The 21,818-nt window shown below is 38.1% G+C and overlaps 1 protein-coding gene across 4 annotated transcripts in view; it reads right to left on the minus strand.

Annotated features, from left to right (window-relative positions):
- The window catches only part of cntfr (ciliary neurotrophic factor receptor), a 130,575-nt gene that overhangs the window by 96,836 nt on the left and 11,921 nt on the right, over nt 1-21,818 (minus strand). The window lies entirely within an intron of this gene.

Here is a 21,818-nt window from a genome sequence, read left to right on the forward strand (position 1 = left end):
GAAAATAAAATAAACAATAAAAGGCAAATCAAATGGACCATTATGGCAAGGCTGGGATGGTCAACTTGGTAAAGTAAATACGTCGGGCATCTTTCTTTGCCTTTAGACAATAATTCTGATGGCAAAAGAGCCAAACGGGACAGCCAAAAAAAAAAAAAAAAAAAAGTTAGTAAAAAAAAAAAAAAAAAGAAAAAAAAAAGAAAACATTTCTGCTACAGACAAACAATACATTGTGATTTATAATTGAAATATATTTCAAAAATGTGGGGACTGACAAATAAAACCCCAAAACAAATCATGTCCATAAACACAAACAACTTTCTGTGACTATTTCTATCAAATTTTGAAAGAGAAAGTCGATTCTGACGTGTCTTTTCGTTGATGCCTTTAGCCTTCTGTTAACTAACAGCAATGCCCAGTCAGGAAAGTAGTTGGGTCTGTGACCTCCAGGGTTAGGGGTTATATGTGAGCCTAATGGGTGTTCTCGCCAAACACTGGGGTTAGTAGCCCTGTTGTGTTGATAAGCCTCATGGGGCATGCCACGACCACAGAGACCGAAGACCTCAGATTAACACTTAACACTGGGGATCAACAGCACAACAAGAAACAACAATAAAATATTGATCTCCATCTCTGTAAAAGCCCTCTTCTATGAACAGGGGGGGGGAGGGGGGGTGCTGCCTCTACTGGCTGTAGATCAAATGCTGTCAAGATCCTTGTCTTGGTCTGATGTCTCTTTCCTAGACTTTTTCTTTGTGTGTCTCTCCCCACCCACCTTTGTTTCTCACGACAATGCCTTTTTTCTCTTGAGCTAGCTTCCATCTCTCAATCTACTCAGACATGCTTCTTAACACAGCTGATACAGATGCCAACCCAGTGTTTCATGTATATTTCATGTCCCATAACAGAGCCATCTATATTTAATGGGGACAAGATCCTTGTCCCCATTAACATTAACCCAATGCTGTTTGTTCTCTTCGTCTTCCATTCCGCCGTTCATTACCCCTCACTAACCCTTTCTTTTTGTAATTCTCTGTGATTCATGCCATCTTCATTTTTTTTTCTATTATTATCATTTATTTCTTCTGCTGTCCGCCCGAGCCATCTCCACGCTCGCCCTCCAAATTTGCCAAATAATGTGTGTGCATATGCATGTCAGTGGCAAGAAATGCCAATTCCTTTGATCTCCTTCTCTGTCAACTTACTTTGAACAAGTTTGTGTGACTTTATTTACATAAAAAGCTATTTGCATCTTAGCATAAACCTTAAAGTTTGACTTTGATGTTAGCTTTGATGATGATGCTGGTGCCCTGGTGCTTCATGTGACAAGGAAGAGAAGAGAAGAGAAGAGAAGAGAAGAGAAGAGAAGAGAAGAGAAGAGAAGAGAAGAGAAGAGAAGAGAAGAGACCTTGAATTTTAAGTCAGTGGTCATTCATTGCGCTTTCAAACTGGTAACTTGTAATAGTAATTCTTACTTATGAAAGGCACAGAAGTCATTTCAAAACTGATTTGAACACTGACACTGAGTTGTTAATAGAATAGAAGTGGAAAGTCATGAATGTCATCCAACTGATTTCATCAGAAAGAAGTTTTTATTAGTAGCTGAAAGAAAAATGAAGTCCCTGGTGAGAGCTTACCCCTTACAAAGTTTTTGCACTTAGCATTTCTTGTTTTTGTGAAGGTCAGTACCCGTCTATGTACAGCAATGATTCTTTAACCTCTCCTGTCCCCCTCAATGCCCCATCCAATCCTTTGTATCTTCTCAGGTTACATCACCTTCTCACTGCCTCAGTCCTTTCAAATATCCAGTCACATCTTTCGCCTTTGCTCCCTCTCCATCTCTCTCCATTTCATTTTGTCCTCTCACTTCTCCTTGTCTTTCTTCTGTCCTATCAACACTCTCCTCCTCTCCTCTCACTCTCTGTGTCAGTCTCTATCTTTATCGTTCATCCTCCACCCTTGTGTCACTCCCCCCCATCTGCCTGTATCAATGACCTGCTTTGAACTTCAACTTGTCCTGTTAGCTGATGATGATTCACAAACAGTGTCCAGTGTGTACCAGAATTATATTTTCTGGGCTCAGTGCATTCAAGCTGTTGATTCCTGTTGATTCGTCTTAGTTAAACTTATTCAGATAACCCGAAAGATTTTTCTCCTCGTTGCTTTGTGTCGCTATACTTCCCACTCATCAAGAAGTCACAGATTCCGAGACAGAGTTAAAGACGTCCTCAGCTGGTACAGTTATAACTACTGACTATTCTCAGCTGGGGGCTGATAAACACAGAGTGTTCTGCTAAATATTTAAGGATTAAAAATATTCAATGTGGTATTAAATCAAGTGTGAATTCGTATTACTGAAGTTACATTTAATCCACTTGAACAGTTTGGATAACTTGTGTAGTTTATGGCACCAGAGAATTAACTTTATCAGGATTTTAAGCTTCGTCCTTCAGTCATACAAGCTCCAGTTGCACAGATAAAATGGTCTTATGGAGTCTTAATATACCAAAAATCAACATATGATAATGTCCGTGAGCCCTCCATGCTGTAGTACTACTATCTGCTGTAGGGATGCTTGCTGTTACCTCTGTGTCTGCTTTTGTTTATCCTTCTGAGAGTTATTCTCACTGTGTCTCTCTTATCTTGTCCCCCCTCTGTATATCTCATTGCTCATCTTTTGCTCTCTCCTCTCCATTACTTTCGCTCCCTCTGACCTTGATGCTGCTCACTTACATGCCATATGAATTGTGTTGAAACTTCAGTATTCATTCATGGTATATCAGTGATCAGTAGTCTTCTAACATGCCACTCATGCATAATACACCTTATAGCAACAGTGGAAACACAAGCAGATACTTATGATTACAATCATGTACTCACTCGCGTATACGTAGACTGCCCTGCATAATGTCCTCATGCCTCATGACCATCTAGACAAGCAGGCCTAATAACCATAATGGCATTCAACTCAAGTGCTATTGTTCTCTTGGTAATAGACAGGGCACTTTACGCAGTGGTAGAACACTGGTTTTCTCTGCTAAATGAGAATATGAACCACAAATGTCCTTCACAAAGATTTAGTGTTACTAATTTTACTTATTATTCTTTTCATTTGGTTTGAAGCCAGTTGAGACTGCCTAAGTATATACAGAGCTTATAACTACCCTGGAGCCTTAAGAAAAGATCATTTATTGACTACCTCCAAAACCTCTCATCTAGCAACCAAAAGTACGCAATTTTGGAACTAAAAACAGGATTCAATCTGATGAATTATATTAGTGCGAGTTTTTTTTTGTTTTCTCTCCTTTCAAGTTGAAACACCAGAGTCCAAAAATGAACCACGTCAATGGCATGCTGCTAGCATTATATTCATGATTTAATGTCATTTCATCTGCTATTTTTCACGCTTACCACCAACAACACAAACATTAAGCGCAACCTAAAAAAAAAGTTACACCACAGCTTAAAAGTAAAACAAACAAAACAGTGAATGCATAATTCAAGTCACAAGTTCAGGGTTTTAAAAAAATACCACATATATTACATTTGAAATGCTTGAAAATGTAATGTGGTAAGTTTCTTTCAATGTGTGTGCACCCGCACGTACACCACACCATCAGGGCCCAAGGGAAGGCTAGTTTCTCAACATTTTTTTTCTTGCCAGGAAACTTGAACTTTGCATTAAATGTGGGCACTGAGGGCATTGCAGTTCTTATGCAGTCCTGTGATGTTTTCAGTATATTACGATTTAACGATAAAGAGCCAGCATAATGTCATATTTTGGCTAAGACCTGCAAGACAATCCAGTATTGCTGTCCAGCGGCTATTTAAAGAAAAACAAGACCATTCAGAGAAACCCAAAAAGCAACTGGCTGTACATCTAACTCCATGAGCTGTTTACTAAGCAACGAGCCCACATAAACAAACACAGGCAGATTAACTTATAGTGATGTATATACATGTACATTAGCATGTGTACAGAAACTTGTGCAACGGCAAGTGCATAACACTAGGATTCTAACACAATAAATGTTTAAGAAAATATAGTACATATAGAATTATTTCATTATTGTAAATTACAACGATTCTTAAGGGAATTAAGAATTTTGTTACTTTTAAATGTATTTTAAATCTAACATGCAGTTCAGAAGTAAAGAAGATATATATGCACAGCTTTGCATTCTATCACAACATTCAAGGTAATACATGCACATCAATGATCATGAAACTGCTAATGTTTAATCATAAGTATCTGCTTGTGTTTCCAATGTTGCTATGCATGAAACTGCCATACCACAATCCTAGTTCATACACACAGTAATCATGAAAAAAGTGACCTCATATAAGATTATACACTTGGGATGCACACACACACATACACACAAACAGTGTTCAAATACAGTAGTTCAGGCCAAGGTTAAAGCAAGCACAAATGTAGTTAAGACTATTGGAAGAAAAAATTTTACATTGTATGGGAAAAAAGTCAAAGACACACAAAGACTCAGTGTTGTATTGTTTGCTTTATGTGAAATGCAATGACACCTTTTCAATTCTTGTCTTCATTGTCTTCATTCCTTAGACCGTGATTAATAATTATTTGACCAGAAAGATCAGTTAAAGGCAAATTATCATTAGACTTGTGCCGCTGAGGATATTTGTGAGTAAGAGCAGCCGTGCTGTTTGATTAGCTGATTAAACATGGCTAGAATTACTTGTTCAAATATAAAGTTCCAGTGTTATACCTTTCTAATACTCTGCTGTCAAATGTCTTTGGATGAAGTGCAGCCATTGACTTAGAGGATAAACTTCTCATCGGGTTTTCTGAGCTGGAAAAGGGTTTCAAATGATTTGATTTTGCAAATGTAGTTCAGAGGTTATAGGCTAAACTGAACTAGTGCTGTAAAAGACTTGCAATAGTTCACATATGGCATAAAACTTAAAAGTACAACTTTAAAAATCTGGTTTTAATTAGAACACATTTGTAGTTAGTTAGTTTAAAGTGTTTCAAAAACAATGTTGATCAGCTTACATGGTATGGAAAAGGGTTAGTAAGATATACACTCTTTGCAGTGAAGTCAGTTTGGTATATTCTCTGAGCTGGTGGAGCAGCAGCCATATTGGACACACAAATTGGACACACAAATTCTCACAGTTTGACCTTGTCACAGACTCATATGCACAGATTTATGTTGTAACCAAGGCTACAAGCCATTAAACTATCATGAACACCCTTTTGACTAGATTGGAATACTGATGAATTTTGATTGTGGTGAACCAACTGTGTAAGCATGTGTGTGTATGTTAGCATTTCATTACACAGAATATCTTGCCAAAAATCTTTTGACTTTTTTATCCTTTATATATTTTGTTCTTTTATGCTTTTATATGCATTTCTTTTGCCTCTGTGTTTTAATGCCATTTAACATGCTACCATGCTCGTTCTTTGCTATAGCCTTCATCCTCCCTGTTACTTCATCTTACTCTTTTGTATGTTAAGCACTTTGGTACACCACTGTTTTTTAAATGTGCTATATAAATAAAGTTTGTTGTTGTTGTCATATATGAGGATGATTCCTTATCAGTGTGTGTCTGTGACTTCACTTGTGCACACATGTGTGTTTTTAAAGTGTGTGTCTGTGAGCAACCAGCTATAAGTTATGATGTGACTGCACAGCAACGGCGTGAAATGAAATTGAAGTTCAGCGTTGGCATTCTGATTTACCATCCCAAAGACTTATATTCTCTGTGTTTGTGTGTCCGCAACAATGCACACTTGCATGCTGTATTTTTCCGTGACAATGTGCAGTTCTCCATGTACACACAGCCCTCTTTGTCGATTTATTGCCATGTACATATCAGACTGTGTGACTCTGTCACTTTCCAGTCAGGCTGTAACTCACTAGAACATTTATCAGTGAATCACATTTGTATGCCTAAGGGGAGCCATGCCTTTTGAAAGTCCAACAGTAAAATGTTGGATTGGCTGACACACAGAGATAGAGCCCAGGAGAATTATCAGTTTAGGTTGAAAAGATCAATTTTTTTCAGTCGGTGGCTGCACATGCTGATGCAGCCTGGGCCAATTCTACTGATATAGAGAAATAAAATGCACACAGCTGAACAGTGATTGGAAGAATAGTGAGTATCGATCTTATTTTCAGAATAGAAATACTTTTTTTTCCTTCTTCTGCAATTTCACATTAACTGAAAAGGAAAACTTGAAAACTAGTATATTTGACAGAAGCTCGGATTTGCTTAAAAATCTCTGCTGACTTGCCAGCGCGTGTTCTTGAATAAACATTTCATATTCAGTTTTACAAGCTTTTTTTCATCAGTGTTGTTGCTACATTTTTAGACAGATTTTACAAGATGTATATATGTTTTCACTATAAACTAGTAAAATCTGACATAACACAGGGTCAGGAATGAAAATGAAAATATGTAACCACCATTTAAAAAAGTCTTCTAGTTTCCTATATTTTATTAGAATCAGCTTCACTGAGTTTCTTTAAACTTATTATACTGTTGTATGTTAGATAAACAGTAAATTACTAAGTTTAGTCCTGACAGGTAGAGTAAGCATACGCAGTAAATTATTTATGATTTCACACATGGGTTATTCATGTCTGATTGGGCTGTTGCTCAGGGCCCTCTGATCCACCACCCCTCCTCCACTTTTGGCCTTCACTTGTCTTTGTATTGGACCCTTGTGAGCTCAGGCTCTGAGCTTTCAAAATCATTTCCAAAATCATTTCATATTATTACACAGCCTCAAGCCACAGAGTTCTTATTTCTTTGCAAATAATGTTCAATAGTGCAAAAAAGTCTAATTTTTCTATGTGGAAAAAGCTCTAAAGCTGAATTAAAAAAATAATCCTGGTAGAAGTCAGAAGGTTAGCCATTAATGATGTGCTTATATATTTTAACCAGAAAAACGGCCAAACAAAAAATCATTGCAGACACAAGTTTTCTTTTCACATTCGCTTTAAGTGAATGTGATATCGCATTTCCTCTTAGCACAGACACCCTTGTGTCTAAAAATGTTTTGTAATGAGAACAGGGCAAATGAAAGGCTAACACATTTCAAAACTGGAAGTAAACTCGCAATACTTTTGGCTTTACAGCATGTTTATTTACAAAATTACTCTCAAGGTTGCTATCACTGTCTGCAAAGCTGACAGTGATAGCAGCTTTGCAAAGTCTGCCACAAAATTGTTTATTTGCAGTGCAAATAAGCCGCAGGATTTTATTTTAACTACGAACACTCTCTGCAGATTATATCAAAAACACACTGCAAATACTGCAAATTAAAGGAAGGAATAAAAAAAAAATTACTTCCCTTCAGACTTTGTCACATATATCACTAATAGTGGAACTTCAAAGAAATCATTAAAGCTCAAAATTACGATGTATGTTAATTTTTTTTAATCACAGTTGTATACAGTATTCTGCATCTGCAGATACTGTTTTCTAATCATTTTCACAGGCCCACTGAAATCTTCTTGCCTCAGTCAGCATGTGGCACAGCTGGTTAGGCAGGGTCCTCAGATGTTTTGTGAGGTATGACGCAGCAAAATGCTAAATCCTCCTGGCAATTTATAAAAGAGAGATCTGATTAACTGCTGTATGACATAATAACTATCAGCAATAAACTGCTGTTGGCACTTTCACGGTCATGCACATATTAATGCACTGATACAGATGTACTGTTGATACAGACCTATGTGTACTTTTCTCACAGATGCATACAGGCCACACTTCTACACAAGTATGCATGAACATGCAACTTCTGCACCCACAGACACGCTCTCACACTTACACTTCCTCCGCAAACATCTTGGAATGAAGTTATCACTTTATCCTCTCCTGTCTCTCTTTCCCACGGAGAGCTTAACATTCACTCGCTCTCTCTGCATTTGCCTCTCCTTTTATGTGAACACTGAGGCAGCTGCAGCTGTGTAAGTGTTTGTATGTGAGTGTGTATGCGTGTTTTCTGTGCATGTCTGTCTATGAGTCAGGGCACCAATGCTCAAATAAATCCACTTCCTGTTTCCTGCCATCTTATCTTGGCCCCACTGCACAAGTAAACGTAGAGTGTCTGAGTGTTTATGTGTGTCAGTCTGTTCATTGCCCATCATCCGGCTTGCCAAATCCACTGGAGAAGACAGGAAGATTTGCAGGCAACCGGGTTAATTGATACTTCACGTTTTAGACGGTTATGTTCTGAGAGGAACTTGGGAGCCAGAGAGAATAAGTGGGGTGTGTAAAAAAGGAGAGGAAGTGCAGGGAAAGAGAGATGGAATGGGAGGTGGTGAGTAGAGAGATGTTAGATGGAAAGGGGTACAGCACAAGAGGGAGGATGAATTGTTGAGACTGAGTAGGGCAGTTAATATTTTACAAGCCTGGATTAGAGAGGTCATGAAATGAGGAATGGGAGAAAGATTCCTGAGAATTGGCTTCAGGGATGGGGTGGGGGGTTGAGGGGAGAGACAGCTGGATAACACTGCTTTGATCAGAAACATCTGTAGGTTTTGCGGTAGAGAAAGAAAAAAAATTGAGTGGTGAGAGAAAATTGAGAGCTGTCAATTTTTTTGTTTCTTTGTTTTTACTTTATACAGGTGGAGTTAGGGCTGGGCGATATGACCCAAAATTCATATCTCGATATTTTTTAGCTGGATGGCGATATAATATATATATCTCGATTTTTTTTTTAAAGCCATAAGTTAAGAACAAAAAGAGAGTTCTTAGTCACACTGTGTCCCAGATGTCACACGGGCACTTTTATTTACATACAGCGTAGATGTACATGAAGAAATTACTCAAAAATAAACTATCAGCATTTATTAAATAATCATGGTCCATAAATAAAAGAAAATGTTGTCTTTGTGCATAACAAAAAGCTCACAATTGTGCAGTCAAAATGTAAACTAAAAGACGCTGAGCATAATAACAAAGAGACAGATTTCACAGCTGCACCATGTCTCTGAACAGGTGCCATTTGTGGTCCTTATACACACACAGTACGTATCACTCCGCGAGGCTCCTCCTCGGTAGCCGTAATCCTCCGACATCAAGCTCCGTAGCTTAGCAAAGTCATATTAAAACATTTTTTGACAGATTGCTGAGCGCTGTGTACCACATAAAATCGGTTCGCGGTCAGTAAGCACAACCAGAATTCATACATAAGGCGCACTGTCGATTTTTGAGAAAATGAAAGGATTTTAGGCCGTGCAGCCCCTCCGGGCTGCATGTCGTTAGCGCGGTTAGCTCATTAGCGCGGTTAGCTCGCTAACACGTTGACGCCGTCCAGCCCCATGCACGGGGCGATCCGCGGTAACTCGCTAATGGAGATTTTCCGCTTTCATCTTGTCATTGCCTGCAGGTGAAGCTATGGGGGAGGGGGAGTTGTGTTCAGTGAAGGAGAGGCGAGGCAGAGTAACGCAGCGTAGAGACAAAAGTGGACGAAAGAGAGGCAAACCTGCGGCTCCACAAGTATAATTATAACGTAACATAGACTATATCGATATAAACAATATTGTCACATCTTATATCTCGTATGAAAATATATCGATATTTTTTAAAAAACTCGATATATCGCCCAGCCCTTGGTGGAGTTATCGCTTAAATGCACCTTCTTCTATTTGACGTATACATTTAACTTCTTCTTTTTTGGATTAAGTGGGGAAAAAAAGAATGAAAAAAAAGCACACAAGATTTTGGGCCACCATGGGGCCAGAAGAGCTTCAGTGCACTTTGGCTTTGATTCTACGTGTTTAACTCCTCCGAATGATCTACGTCATTTCTTCAAATGGCATAACTATATTTGTTCTTAATTTTGAATTACGTCAAACACATCAGTCCAAATTCTCCATTAAATGTTAAGTTAGATTGAGATAGATAGATTTTTATCATAGCATCATTTTCATACTTCCTAAGCCGTTCACTGACTCCTTGTGACACTTTCCATCCAGCAAGACAATACTTCCATCAGGGCAGTTTTACACCAAGACTTTAATCAGTGGGTACATGTCGTTCATAACAGAGACACCTGATCTCCCATTTTAAGGTTCAAGTTTATTCTTATATTTTTTCCTGTATTTGAGTCCAAATCCAAAAGTGTCTGTCGTAGTCTACCATTATGAATGTATTCTCCTTTTTTGCCACATCAACAAGAAACCAATGCTCAACATCTAATTCATATTGTTTCAACCTGTTCTGATAGTTTCAAGTGATTCTTTCACCTAATTCTACCCTCCAGAAACAAATTTGATGACATTTTATATCAGATTTTTTATTGTTCTCAATGACATTTAAGCTTATTTCCATACCAGTTTTTATTGTGGCTAAAGTTAAGGTGATGGGATTAAAATTACTTTTAGGGGCTGATATACATCCAATATAGCATTAAGAGCAACATCAGTGGCATCATGGTAAACTTAGATAAGGGGAAAGAAACTTTTATTATCAGTTTTTAGAATTGAGTGTGTATCTAATAAATATTTCTTCTTGCTTCCCATTGGCAAGACTAAATAATGATAATACTAATCAGACATAAGCCAGCAGGAACCTCCCTCACAGCCCTAATCCTTTTGGTTAATAACATAGCTAACATAACCCAAAACATCCCCAAGAGCCAAATTCAAAAGGTCAGTGCTAATACCAAGACATTCATTTATTAAAACCAGTTGGTGAAAAACAGACAGAGAAGAAAGAAAGAGAGTAAAACAGAGATATGGGGAAAATTAATATGGTGATGGGGATGATAAAATGGAGAAAGAGAGTGAGACAGACAGGAAAATAACGGCAGAAAAAAGAAAGTCACCCCAAAGGATTTAGGAAAGGGACGTGTTGGAAGTTAGCAAAGGAACAAGAAAGTATAAAGTAAAAAGGGAGGTGAAGGGCAGCTAGAGGAGGAAAGGGTTTCAGATGGAGAAGTCAGGGGGAGGGGGATGGATAGAGAAATGACTGTCTTAATTAATGGACTATAATATATGACAGAATTCCTGGGTTCCAAGATAATATCAGCAAAAATTACTGCCTTCATCACTGGCACACTGTGCAAATATACCATGACCTTGACTAGGGAACTGAAGTGGCATGGAAATTTTAGCTAAAAGTGTATTGCATGTGATAAAAAGTTATGATAGTTCCAACGATGGGAAATGTAAAACTCTTATTTCCCCTGTGGTGCAGAAACAAGGACAGTTTTATCTGTCTGTCTATCTGTCTGTCTGTGTGTGTATATACACTTAGCATTAGCACAAAGCCTATAGGGACACCCACACATGAAGCAATTAGCTTTGTTACTGACAGATCTGACTAGACTGATCAGTAGTGGACCTTCCAAGGTCCACTTGCTTGCCTAGATAATCCTCCTCTATTTAAAGATTTACAGTAACATATCTTTGTTATATTCTGTTATATGTCAGTCAGCAGTGTATTTCACTCTCATTGGCAGTTGTTTTAATCAATTGCCTCAAGGTTTTGAAATGTTTAATTCAGATCCCGTACACTTTATTTTGCCACTAGTTATTTTGCTCATCCACATTTAAAGTCGCTGAATGTCATTGATTTTCTACAGTCTCTGGTTACCAAATCACTGCTAATTGCTTCCCATGTTGATGCCCCTTAATAACTAAGTTTCTAATGAGTGCCTACTTATAGTTTAAAGTTCTAACTTGATGTACAACGAATTATGTTTATATATTGCTCTACATTAACACGCATTGCCACATAATAAATAGCGTGATGACATCCCAGCAAGAAATAAAGATGACAGGGTGTTGTTAATGTCTGTCTATTAAAAAGGTTTAAACGTTTTAGCCTGTTGAACTTTGGTTGTAATCGGCTCCTAGGCAGGTGTAGCTTGAAAAAACTGCTGCAGAGATCAAGAAACATTCTTTGAAGAGGTAAAGAATGAAAATTTGGCTTTGGAAAAGTTATTGTTAATAATAGGTTAAAAGTAAGAAAGCATACTATTAAACAGCATATTTTTGCAGGTGGAATGCATCTAAGTTATTTCCGTCCTGTTGCTGAACTCCAGTGTGCAGTAGCTGCCACTGAGCTATCAATCTCCTAACTCTTGGAACAGCAATCAGTCTAGTTTGTCAAGCTGTTGCTGTGGGAGCTAAATGGGGCATGGGCGCAACTCCACCACACAGCAGGGGGGGCTTCCAGCATTTTTTTCATTGTTATTTGAGTCAGCAATCAAAGAACTGCCATTCCAAGTGGAACTAGGGGCTATGTCACTGTCACCACAGAGATTCCTTGAAATTCAAGAATGATTTTTCCATGGCTGTGTGAGTGTAGTGTTTGCTGTGTGACTGGTTTCCAAGTACTGGCGAGTACCGAGGGACCTGCACATGAGTAGTTTTGAAGCTGCAATCAATCATGTGTGACGGTGGAAATGTAACAAACACAACAGACAATGCACGCAGTGACTGTGCACACTAACGTGCACAGAACCAATGACACACACTCAGACTTACACACCTACATAATAAAATGTGTGCATGAGTGCATGTCCTCCTGGTCTTTTTTTTTTCTTTGTCTCTGATTCCTCAGATAACAGTGCTAAAATACACACAACAAGCAAGGTGTGAAAGGAAAAGAGCTGCTGTCAAGTTCAGCGACTGCAAAACACATCGCCATCTGTAATCCAAGCAGCTGAGGAGGCACAGATTACTACTCAGTCTCCTGAGCTTCAGCTGGCATGCAACGAAGGGCTGAAAAAAACAAGATGTAAAACAAATACATTTAGAAGAAGCCAGTGGTGAAAACACGCAGATTTATTTGAACTGGAGCAAAGCCTAGGGTGTTGTTGCTCTGTCCTTGACGCCGAAGTTTACTTACAGTTTCACGCTCATCATTTGTCAGAGGAAGACTAATGATGCTGAACATAACATTTGCTACAATGAAAATCATTATCAGCAAATAATTTCCCCTGACAGTCCTGCCTCTCTTTCCAGTAGTCCTCATAAATACTCTTGACTTCAAAGCCTTGATTTGACATGGATTGGAGAATGCTCATTCTATTATACTCATTTATTGGGAGTTCAAAAGGATTTAGGTTAATTAATGCAGTAAGTTACAATCCTGATTAGAAATAACGACCTGAGTGATCATAAGTCAGAGTCCTAAATAAAAAAAAAGATAATTTTGCTTTGTATAATCACATCATTTAGGAAAAATCAGCAAACAATTTGAGTAAGATAGATTGTTTCTAAAACGCGCATCTACATGAGAAGTGTTGCTTAGGTCCTTCCCTAGACGCACATAACCGACACGCACAATCTGGAAAAAACACACACAAAAAAAGAAAGATGGTTTTGTACCTGTCGTTTGATCATTTTGCCCATGTGTGCAGGAGTGTGCATACCTTCAAGTATGGTTATGCACACAAACATGCAAAACTGTTTTAAAAGAAGGTTGTCAAGACAGACTCCAGTTCACCAGCTGTTTTTCTTTGGTATGTGTGAATCTGGAGTTGACACCTGGGCCTTGATCTTGTCATCTAACCACACACGTTAACCCCCTTAAATGGACTGGTTATTTTATAGCCACTTCTACTCTTTCTGAGTACTCAAAGCGCTTTACACAACTTGCCTCATTCAGCCATTCACATAAGCACTTCAACTCCAAAACACATACAAAAGACAACAGAAGTGCTCCAGGATGCTAGGCGCAGTGTTGAGCTTTGTTACCTAGTGGCTACACAAGCCAGGAAGTACCAATGACCGGATTTGGTGTGTGGTAGTAACAGGTAAATGAATTTTTTTTTAATTATTCGAATATATATGAGTGCTTGTGTATAAATACACAAACAATAAACACATGCTTTCATGCTTTCAATTGTGTAATTTAAGTGATCTAGGTAGCTCTGTTTTGGAAGTTCAGTTAATGCTAGAAATGTGTTTTGGAGTTTGTACATGCTTTGTCTCTAGGGGCCACCGCATATATTTATATATGAACATATATAAATAAAACCACTCTTTTTTTTACATTAGTAATTCCTTTTGTGCAGAATTTTATATTGTTGTTAATAATAAATTAATTAAAGCAACAAAACAACCTGAAGAGCCAGTTCAGGGCCGAAAGAGAATTAAAAAGAGCCAGAAATCCCATCACTATCTTCTTGGCTGCAGTGGTTATTATTATATTTACATGCTTCCAGCTCCCGTTTCTACTCGATGATAACTCGTACTTTTCCACTCTCCTTTTTCTCCCTCCTCGCGCTCACAAACACATAACGGATATGGCAGTCCATTCTCCCTGCAGCACGGACTACGCTGCCCATGAGGCCACATCCTTTAGGGCTATGTCTCTAACACTCTGCCTATTAGCTTAGCACAACAACAACAACAAAAAGGCGCTCTCTCACCCAGGAAACACACAGTCACAGAGAGAGCGAGTCACCCTGTAACCATGGCAACCATAACGCTGCCACCTGGAACAACAGATCATAGCTGTCAAACAAAACCCAAACAATCCTGACCTGCGACAATCCCTTTATTTCAACAAAGTAACTGTATTCTAAATACCACCTTTTTAAACGGTAACTGTAACGAAATACAGTTACTCATATTTTGTATGTTAAAAACGTAACGGCGGTACATGTATTCCGTTATTGTCTACCATCCCCTTGTCTTGTGTGTCTTGACTCCTGGTACCCCATGTTGCCCAGATGCAAATGACACCTCTACTGACTATCACCCCTCCTTTCCATGTAATCTGTAATGGTCCTGGGTTAGCTTAGCTTCCAAGGCTCACTCTCTGGGAACCCACCCTATACTTAAAAAAACCTATTGTCACAGTATCTTTAAAAATCCTTAAAAAACAAAACAAAAAAAGAAGCAACAAAAAAGCATGCTATCTAATCTGCTTTTGTGAAGTCAAGTCAAGTTTTAATTAGTGTGCATTATATTTGATTAAACTCCAAACTTGAAATGAATAGGTGCAATGCAGAAGCATTTGAATCTTTTTCTTCCTATAAACCTATATGGGAATTAATTAAAATATGCTCCCTTTTACACTAAAAATAATCTGTGCAGTGTGTAGACAGCAGATCTGGTGAAAAAGTGCAGACCAGATGGTCAATAACAAGCGGAAAGAACTGGCCAGGGTAGACACAGCCAAAATCAATGGACTTCTACCTTAATGACCCAAAAGTCAGTAGTCTTTTTTTCTCTCCCTTTTCTACTTTATCCTTTTTTTGCTTCTGTTATAGACAGGTGGCTCCGTGCTACACACGAGCCAAAGAGAGTACAGATCCATTTTGTCTTTTTTTTTCTGCTTTAAATTTTCAAAAACCGAAGAAGCAGGGACAGAGTGGCGACAATCATAGCTCAGAACAAAGAAAATACATATATATGGATGTTAAAAGTTCAGTTACTCAAATTAACCTCCAATTGTATTCTTATTGTCTCTCTGTCCTTCTTTATGATAAACACACCATCACATGGTCTCGTGCTCACTCGCAGCCACAGACAGGTCAGCCTTCTTTGCCACAGACTGTGAAACCACAAAAATGCAGAAATGTCAGAGCTATAACAACAGTGTTTCCAAATGCAAGAAATTAAGAGGCTTTGTTGGTGCTTTGAAGGAATGTCAAAACACATGTTATGGATGAGTGTGTGCAGTGAGAGCACACACTTGTAAGAAAAGAAGGAACGAATGCAAGATAGAAATGCAAAAATTAAGCGAATACAAAGGAAAACCTTAAGCAAAGGCAGGGAAACATTTCCTGCAAACCTAGCAATGCTGGTATGTATTTCTCATGCCATGTATTACAGAATAAATATTAAAACTTGCCATACTGCTAATACACCCAGCACACTCATCTGTTGGCACACAAGGTACTTCATGTGTGAAAACTTGCAAAAATAAAAAGCATATGCACACACACGCACACACAGTTGGTTATAGGCCCCATGTTTTAGTAATAAGCTGGTCTGAAGTCTGGCTATAATGACATCCAGGTATGTTTGCTCTTCATTTTACACGGCTCATCGCAGCTCCAAAACAGGGTATCAGGAAGAGTGGTGTGGTTGTGTGTGTGGGGTTCAAGTATGCTTTTCTGTACACACAGTGATCACTATGTCCTTGTGGATATATGAATGGCAGCGCATGCTTGGACACCGTTGACACTGTTGTTGATGATCTGTGCATTGCCTCCATGGGATTTTTTTTTTTTTGAGTGAGTAAAAGCTAATGTAATTGGATGCACACACATACATACATACATAGAGCCTTCTTGTTGACATTCCAGTAGCTTGGCCTCTTTGTCTGCTCCAAACTCTCTTCTCATTAAAAACAGACCTCCCCACTCTCTTTTCTCTTTCTTACTCACACACAAACAATGTATCCATCACTCAACCTGCTCCTGCCCTACTGAAAACAAGAGTAAGACATAAGTGTGCACACTCACTCTTTCTTCCATGAGGACACAACCGTTAATTGAATTTATTCATTAGTTTAGAACGATGTTCCAAAGTAACGTGTTACTGGAATCACATTACATTTTTTAGTAACGCAGTAATGTAACTCGTCCTTGTACTAAATTCATTAAGTACAATAATGAAATTATGATTATGTTGTTACTTACGTTACAAAAGATCTTCCACTATCTGCGTGCCAGGTTTGAAAGAAGAAAAGAAAAAAAACATCAAACATGCTTTTTTTTCTTTCTGCACACCTGCTTGAGAGAAACGGTGGAGTGGACTAGAGATTTTGAGGAGTGGAGATATGGACATTACTTTTTTTTTAATTTTACAAAAAGCATGTGATGGAAAATAGCATCCAGGATAGCAACAACTGCGTTATACTGCTAACACAACTCTTTGCAAGTTTCTGCTTCAGACAACATGCTAAGCCATTGCTAGCCAAGAAGCCAGAATAATGTTAAACCTGAGTGTATGCTGACCTCAGCCTAAAGCAGTCAGACCCTGAACTTCAACAGGTAATGTAGATGTAAATGTAAAGCTTCTACATTAGACTAACTTGCCAAACGCTTTAAAATCGCTTTGTGCTGCTTTTCAACTGTTCTTTGTGTTGTTTATACGTAAAAACGAAAAGAAAAATCGTATATGTGTTCTCATTAGGATAGAGAGTTGTGTTGTTGTGTGGCCTGTAGCCACTGTAGCCTAATGTCTATATCAACTGGTACTAATGTGACAATGCAGTCAGATCATGCAAAGTAATGCAACAAGTAGTGTACTGAATTACTTTACGTAATTAAGTAAAGCAGTGCATTACTATGAAAGCAATGATATGAAACCTGACATATATTTTGCACAAGTTCCACTTCTGCTTTGCGTCAAGTAAAGGTACGGCTTGTTTAAACACTAGCCAAAGTGATGTCTGAAAATAATTTTATAAAATTAAAATATAATTTTTTTTCTGGTTTAAATTTAACTTTAGAAGAAGGTCTGGTGTTCCAGTGAAACAGAAGGGGCTGTACAAGTCTGGTACAGGGGTTTTTAATATAATGACAATATTTTCTAAATCAGCAGCAGAAGACAAATCCTTCAAATTTCCTCTAAAAGAAGACGCAATAGAGCCATATTCTGTACCACGGTGACCGTACAACTACGGTATCAGGAGATGTAAGGGTTTTGTTTTGTTTTTTTATTTTGGCCACACATAAAAACCCCTCTACTTTGGCAAAGTTTCTCTAGAGTGGATTCATTTAAAATTGAAAACATCTGCCTCCAAGCTTAATGTGATATTTTCCAGTAAAAATCTATCCAATCTTTGATCAATTAGTAACAAACCAAGGTCTAACCAGGCAAATAAATCTTTGGACCTTTGGAACAATTTGTTTTTCAAACTTTGTAAACTTTACCAAGAAGCATGGACATGCCTATTCACCTGTGCAAAAGCATTTGCACACTGTATTGCAGTACTGAAGACATGACAGTATGTGTGTTAATCCCATAGTTGAAGACAGGAGTAGTCATGCTTCAGATCCTTGTTGAAGTAAAGTATATTGTCCATTTGTTTGAGCACACATGTGCTTTCATGTTTTACCTTTAAGGCACTAATGCATCTGGCTAGAAATTAGATTTGGCTGTAGGTTATTTGCTTCTCCTAAAAAAATGACATGATCCATAACTCTTAAACTAAATTCAAAAGTAACAATTTTGTAACCATAACATTTTTCTGCTCAGTATAAAGTTATGCAAGACTTGTAAATTTCCTTTTCACACTGGAATATCAATACAACCTTATGAACAAGTGTCAAATCATTGTTCACAATTACAGTTCAGAACTGACATTTTTAAAACTTAACTTCTCACAACTAATGCTGCAGAAGCTAACAGCAAAAAGTTAAACATGCTGAAGTCATGAAGCATAGCTGAAGAGAAGTAAACATTCAAATTTCTAAATAATAAGAGGCAGGTGTTACACGTGTCATAAAACATGACATAAATTTGACAGAAAGGTTTGGTAATTTTAGCCACAGTGGCCAAAGAGTGCTTGCTGTTTTGTTTTTATGAATTTAACAGGAAATGTCTGTAAAAACAATGAGTGCATGAGCTGCTCTATGTGAACACTAATTGCTTCAATTTGTGCACTACTCTGAAAAGACAAATGCTCTTACTGGTTGTGTGAGCTGTTTTGTTTCTATTGTGATTATTGGCAGTTAAACGGGGCAGTTAGCACTAAGGATACAAGTCAGATGAGCCCCACAAAGACAAGAAATTAAACTTCTATGTTCATAGGCGCTAAAGTAATTCAGTGCCAGAGTGTGTAAAAGTCAAAAATTTATCATAGGGCCTTTATCCTGAAAGACTTCACAACCTTCTTAGAAAATAAGTACAATGTATGAGAAAGAGAGATGCAGGAAGTGGCCAAAATCTAAGAATCTAAGAAGATGTGCTGTATGTTAACAAGTGTGAGAGGGGAGAGAAGGGGAATGCATTTCATACTGTAGATATATTTGTAAAGGGAGCAAAAGGCAGCAGAAGTCATAATTCTATCAACTGTTGTGTAAATCAAAAGCAACGCCACATATCAATCTAAACACATTCTACAATTAATAACATTCATTAAGCACAATGAAAAAGTTGGTGGAATTATAAGGAAACGTTCCTCCCCTGTTTTAGTCAAACAAAAATTGTTTCACCATATAAAATCAAGACTTTTTGAATTCTGAAATCTTTGGTATATAAATGTGTGTAGTTCTCTGACTACACTCATTAAAAGCAAACAACACACATTCCTTTAAATTATCACCAAGATTGCTTGCTTGCGGACCTTTGGACAGTTCCATCAAATTTAGATTTGCATATCGGTTATTGCAAAAAAACCAAACAACAATCTTCAGTGGTGAAGTCCACACTGCTCAAGCAATGCCTCAGGTCAGATCGTTTTTTTCAGCTTTCACCAGTTTGTGCATTGTGAATTCATCCCCTTGGGTCACTCTTTTAATGTAATAACTCTTTTGTAACATTCTGAGGCATTTGAGGGAGAACATTTGTTGTAAACGAACAGCCAAAGCAACGCAGTCTTCACTTGCTTCACCTGATTTTGGCTGCATGCAACTTTGCCCTCTTTCCAAACTTAAATTTAAGTTGAAGTGTTGCCATTTTGACATAGAGAAGGAGATCCAGTGCAAAATAAAAACGCTTAAATCAAAGTAGTCAGAACAAAGCCTCTAAGGAAAGGTTTAAAAATGGCAGCAGTGCTGCAATAGGTTATTTTTTGTTTTGTTTTTGATGAAAAATTCTGGGTTTTGGATTCAGGAATGCTGACATGCTGCAAAAAGAAATCAAAATCCAATAGACATTCTCACATGGATGTCCTTGGATATAGACTGATTGTAGCTTCCATTAAAAAGGAACTATAGACACAAACAGAACTAACTCATATGTGTGTGTGTTGACATGAAGATGTTTCTATAGTGTGTGTGTGTGTGTGGGTGCCAATGCACAATATGTGGGAAAAGGTTAGAGAGCACAAGTTCAACCAAAAGCTCATACTGCCGTTACTAGATTACCTGAACTGTGTGTGTGTGTGTGTGTGTGTGTGTGTGTGTGTGTGTGTGTGTGTGTGTTTGAGCAGGGGGACTTCTGTGTGTGTAGATAGCTCTGGTCAATACAGTATGGTTAGCCATGTGATGCTGCGGAGGAAGGTATGTTTGAAGGTGCCTGCGTTTTGGAAGTATGCCTTCATGATCTCATTACTGATTAAATTAACAATAATTTTGAAATATGAGCAGCAGTGAATATTTTGCCAACTCTTGGAATTAGACCGTTTTTGATACTTTGATACTTCATTTTACACAGAGATATCCATGAATAGCTTATGTTTACTTCTAAATTAGAGAAGCCAGATAAATCTATGTAGCCCTTTAACATTATAATGCTCTGACAAATATGTCTTGTTATTATGCCACTTAGAGCTGTTGATATGTTTTTAAGAAGAGAGATGAAGAAACAAAACAAAAAACAAAAAAAGAAAAGAAAAGATTTGAACAGGACTGTGGCCCCACTCAACCATGGATTTGGAGAACTGTTGCACTGCTTTAATGCTGCCACCTTTATGAGTCCCCATTAATGTGATTGCCAGTGGGCAGATATTATAGCGTCATGTCTCAAGTTATGTAATGCCTTATTATGCACAAGAATTGAGAAATGGATTCGAGGGGATAGAAGGAAGATAGCTGCATTGTGTTTCTGTGCCCCCAGTGTTTGCCTTTTTATGTATTATTTATTTGTATCACTTTATTTCATGACATCTGAATTTAAGTATTTTTAAACAGACACGCCCTGCTCTTAATCAGCATCACCCACACAGTTTGCTCTGGTGAAAAATTCATTGCACTTTATCCAGAGATGATATTATCCTATTACTGGTGTCTAAATGAAATCCAGTGACTGGTCACTTAGGCTATGACAGGACATTACACTCCATAATGACCTGTTAGCCTTAGTAGATTATACCATGTCCCAGAGCAGCAGCATAGTTGCATCTCTGACAGTGACAGAGCAGGCTGTGGTTCTGTGTTTTGCTCAAGGGTGTATGGCTATTGTACAGAGGTGGCCTGTTATTTATTAATAATAGAATAAACTGTTTTGCAACACACTTGCATTGTTCAAGTCTACTGAAATGTAATATGAAGCCGTAAACCACTCTGCAGATTCAATTTCACTTTTCCCTCCATGCAGAGCAGTTTGTTCCTCATGAGGATCTTTGTTATTTAATATTTTGTTTCAACACATACCGTATTAGAACATTTTTTGTTGTCACAAAACAAAGACGGCGACTAAAATATGTCCTGCTTGAAATGACCTCCACAGTCTACAAATTTGCAATCTAACGCAAGGCTACTCTGCAATGCAAATATCCCTCATGCTGTGACTCAAAGGTTCCCAAGTGGTTTGTACCGAGTGAAAAAAGCCCAAACACTAATTAATTCTCACAAACAAAATGTTATGTAGTTAGTATGGTTTCCTGTGGATGAAAACGTTATCTTATGTGTGACGACACAATTTCTCCGCCACAAGCCTTTAAGTCTCTCTGGACTTTCGGTATCTCTGAGCTGTCGACGGTGTTTTGTCAGTATGATGGACAAGAAAGCTTTGGGAATTTGAATTTGAAAGGAATGGAGGGAGCCTATTGTCCCCAGACAATACAGTTTCAGGGTTTGGAGAGCGAATGGTTTTCCGTATGAATCCATTCCACCACAGGAAATCATACTACCGCCAAGAGAGATAGGACTGTCCTTGCACAATGTCATGGGCAATAAATATAAACACACACACACACACACACACACACACACACACACACACACACACACACACACACACACA

Source organism: Pundamilia nyererei, unplaced genomic scaffold (genome assembly GCF_000239375.1).
Source record: "Pundamilia nyererei isolate P.nyererei 1_Seehausen unplaced genomic scaffold, PunNye1.0 scaffold00032, whole genome shotgun sequence".
Lineage (NCBI taxonomy): Eukaryota > Metazoa > Chordata > Actinopteri > Cichliformes > Cichlidae > Pundamilia > Pundamilia nyererei.